Genomic DNA, 5,000 nt, shown 5'->3' on the forward strand with positions numbered 1-5,000 from the left:
TAAAATAAGAATGAATGGCATGAATGATTGATGAATAACTGAATGTCGAATTCAGGTACAGAATCCGTCCATGAATAAATCAAGCGAAAGGTTACAACATTAATTCGAGGTTTGTGAAGAACCAATGAATGAGTAATTTAACAGAAAAAATTTGAACTGAGAATTAAGTATGAATGAAGAGCATGAATGATTGATGAATAACTGAATGTAGAATTGAGGTACAGAATCCACCCATGAATAATTTAACTGAAAGTCTACAACTTTAATTTGAAGTTTATGAAGAACAAATGAATAAGTGATTTAACAGAAGAACTTTGAATTGCGAATAAAATAAAAATAAAGAGAATGTATAATTGATGAATAACTAAATGTAGAATACATGTACAGAATCCGCCAATGAATAATACAACCGAAAGTTTAAAACATTAATTTGAGGTTTGTGAAGAACAAATGAATGAGTAATTTAAAAGAAAAAATTTGAACTGAGAATTAAGTATGAATGAAGAGCATGAATGATGCATAACTGAATGTAAATTCAGGTACAGAATCTACCCATGAATAATTTAACTGAAAGTCTAAAACATTAATTTGAAGTCTGTGAAGAACAAATGAATGAGTAATTTAATAGAACTTTGAAATAAGAATAAAGAGAATGTATAATTGATGAATAACTAAATGTAGAATACATGTACAGAATCCGCCAATGAATAACTCAACAGAGTCCAAATTAGAAAAGGAATTACGAATTAGAATAATGAATGAATGACAAATACCTGAATGACGATGAATAGCCACGGAGATTTCCAGTGATAGTGGGCGAGAAGTAATGTCAATTTGCTCGGACAGTATCAAAGGGTCTTGGGCGTGTGGGCGCGCGTGGGCGCATGGGCGTGTGGGCGGACGACCAGATAGCCATTATGTAAATATACCGGAAAACTGAATATGTTTTCAATTCGAGTATGCGGGAAGTCTGGAATAAAATTTTTTAGAAATTTGAATGACAAAAGGGATACTTCTGTAACGTGGATATACTGATATAAAAATTTAAGTATATTGAAATTGCAAATGTATTTTGAATTTAAGATGCAAATATATAAAACATCTAAATAAATATTCAGAGAATATAAACCTATTAAAGGTACTAAAAATATAAGCCTACAGATAATTCTGTAATGAATATATTTAAAATAGAGAAGCAGATATTGTAATGAATATATTTAAAATAGGGAAGCAGATAATATTGTAATGAATATATTTAAAATAGGGAAGCAGATAATATTGTAATGAATATATTTAAAATAAAGAAGACGATAATACTGTAATGAATATATTTAAAATAGGGAAGCAGCTAATATTGTAATGAATATATTCAAAATAGGGAAGCAGATAATATTGTAATGAATATATTTAAAATAGGGAAGCAGATAATATTGTAATGAATATATTTAAAATAGAGAAAACGATAATATTGTAATGAATATATTCAAAATAGGGATGCCGATAATATCGCGATAAATATATTTAGAATAGGGAGCCAGATAGTATTGTAATGAATATATTTAAGACAGGAAAGCAGATAATATTGTAATAAATATATCTAAAATAGGGAAGCAGATATTGTAATGAATATATTCAAAATAGGGAAGCAGATACTATTGTAATGAATATATTCAAAATAGGGAAGCAGATACTATTGTAATGAATATATTTAAAATAGAGAAAACGATAATATTGTAATGAATATATTTAAAATAAGAAAGCAGATAATATTAAACAGAATATATTTAAAATAGGGAAGCAGATAATATTGTAATGAATACATTCAAAATAGGGAAGCAGATAATAATAACAATAATAATAATAATAATAATAATAATAATAATAATAATAATAATGATAATAATAATAATAATAATAGGTAATGTTGGTCTAATAAACCAAAATGTATTCTAACTCACTATCCGTAACACAGAACACCCAAACTAAAAACACTCAATAAATAATAATAATAATAATAATAATAATAATAAGAAGAAGAAGAAGAAGAAGAAGAAGAAGAAGAAGAAGAAGAAGAATGGTTATTTATCTTTTATTAAACCAAAATTCCTTCTAACTGAACGCTACCCAGAGGCTCACTCACACCCGGAAGCTACTGACATTTATAAATGTTCTTTTCCTGTAACTCTTCTCTCCGTCATCCGAAATAATCCTACATTTTGTCTCTTTCTCCCTTTCCATTTTATTTCTCTCTCTCCGTTATTCGGCGAAGATTAAAAAACAGCTTTTACACTTCGGAGCAAAAAGATATTGTACAGCTCTTTCCAGGATAAAGTTCGTTTTCTAATCTACACTTTGTTTTTTTTTCCAGGCAGACTGGAATAACAGCGATGCCAAAGTAACCATTATAAAGGTTGGATCAGTGACGTCACTTCGCTTTATATTCGCAGTTGGGTTTTACTTTAAGTGGCTTTATATTGTTGCTTTATCGAGTGTTAGTGAGATGGTGTAAGTAATGTTACTCTATTTTCAATTCAGGTTGATCTATTAAGAGTTTTGCTTTATAATTATAATTTTTTGTTTGATTTGATGAAGATCATTGGAACAAATTAGATTTTATATATATATATATATATATATATATATATATATATATATATATATATATATATATATGTATGTGTGTGTACGTATGCATATATATACATACATATATATATATACATATATATATATATATATATATATATATATATATATATATATATATATATATATATATATATATATATATTGTATACATATATTGCATATATATATATATATATTTATTCATATATATATATATATATATATATATATATATTGTATACATATATTGCATATATATATATTTATTCATATATATATATATATATATATATATATATATAATCCCTGGTCAAAAAGGTTTCTCCTCCAATTTCCGTTCTAATCTCTCCTAAATTCTAACAATTTCTCACTGGTTTAACGCGAACCAAATTACAATTAAAATCGTTTATTTCCGTAACGTTACTAAGAAACAATCAAACAAACAAAACCAGAGGAAAACAAAATGTATAAAAATTTTATCATTTGTAAATATATCTGTTGATTATCAATCTTTTTTGCTTGCCAGTAAATATTATATTATTATTATTATTATCATTATTACCTGTTAAGCTCCCTAGTTGGAAAATTAGATTACTATAAACTCCAACAGGGAAAATAGCCCAGTGAAGAAAGGAAACAAGGAAAAAGAAAATATTTTAAGAACAGTAACATTAAAATTAATATTTCCTATATAAACTATAAAAACTTAACAAATCAAGAGGAAGAGAAATAAGATAGAATAGTGTGCCCAAGTGTACCTTCAAGCAAGAGAACTCTAACCCAAGATAGTGGAAGACCATGGTACAGAGGCTATATAAGTGACGTTTCAATCTTATGCCAATAATTTCGTTATTTTTTTTTAATACTGTTCCCGAGCCAATTGTAATTTCGTGTTTTTTTTTTTAATCCTGTTCCAGAGCCATTGTAATTTCGTGCTTTTTTAATCCTGTTCCCGAGCCAATTGTAATTTCATGTTTTTTTAATCCTGTTCCCGAGCCATTGTAATTTCGTGATTTTTCAATCCTGTTCCCGAGCCATTGTAATTTCGTGATTTTTCAATCCTGTTCCCGAGCCATTGTAATTTCGTGATTTTTCAATCCTGTTCCCGAGCCATTGTAATTTCGTGATTTTTCAATCCTGTTCCCGAGCCATTGTAATTTCGTGATTTTTCAATCCTGTTCCCGAGCCATTGTAATTTCGTGATTTTTTAATCCTGTTCTCGAGCCATTGTAATTTCGTGTTTTTTTTAATCCTGTTCCCGAGCCATTGTAATTTCGTGCTTTTTTAATCCTGTTCCCGAGCCATTGTAATTTCGTGATTTTTTAATCCTGTTCCCGAGTCATTGTAATTTCGTGATTTTTTAATCCTGTTCCCGAGCCAATTGTAATTTCGTGATTTTTTAATCCTGTTCTCGAGCCATTGTAATTTCGTGTTTTTTTTTAATCCTGTTCTCGAGCCATTGTAATTTCGTGTTTTTTTTTTAATCCTGTTCCCGAGCCATTGTAATTTCGTGATTTTTTAATCCTGTTCCCGAGCCAATTGTAATTTCGTGATTTTTTAATCCTGTTCTCGAGCCATTGTAATTTCGTGTTTTTTTTTAATCCTGTTCCCGAGCCATTGTAATTTCGTGCTTTTTTAATCCTGTTCCCGAGCCATTGTAATTTCGTGATTTTTTAATCCTGTTCCCGAGCCATTGTAATTTTGTGCTTTTTTTAATCCTGTTCCTGAGCCATTGTAATTTCGTGCTTTTTTAATCCTGTTCCCGAGCCATTGTAATTTCGTGCTTTTTTATCCTGTTCCCGAGCCATTGTAATTTCGTGATTTTTTAATCCTGTTCCCGAGCCATTGTAATTTCGTGATTTTTTGATCCTGTTCTCGAGCCATTATCATTTCGTGCTTTTTTAATCCTGTTCCCGAGCCATTATAATTTCGTGATTTTTTAATCCTGTTCCCGACCCATTGTAATTTCGTGCTTTTTTAATCCTGTTCCCGAGCCATTGTAATTTCGTGATTTTTTAATCCTGTTCCTGAGCCATTGTAATTTCGTGATTTTTTAATCCTGTTCCCGAGCCATTGTAATTTCGTGCTTTTTTAATCCTGTTCCCGAGCCATTGTAATTTCGGGATTTTTTAATACTGTTCCCGAGCCATTATAATTTCGTGATTTTTTAATCCTATTCCCGAGCCATAGTAATTTCATGCTTTTTTAATCCTGTTCCCGAGCCATTGTAATGTCGTGCTTTTTTAATCCTGTTCCCGAGCCATTGTAATTTCGTGCTTTTTTAATCCTGTTCCCGAGCCATTGTAATTTCGTGCTTTTTTAATCCTGTTCCCGAGCCATTGTAATTTCGTGCTTTTTTAATCCTGTTCCCG

This window comes from Palaemon carinicauda, chromosome 20, assembly GCF_036898095.1.
Source record: "Palaemon carinicauda isolate YSFRI2023 chromosome 20, ASM3689809v2, whole genome shotgun sequence".
NCBI classification, from domain to species: domain Eukaryota; kingdom Metazoa; phylum Arthropoda; class Malacostraca; order Decapoda; family Palaemonidae; genus Palaemon; species Palaemon carinicauda.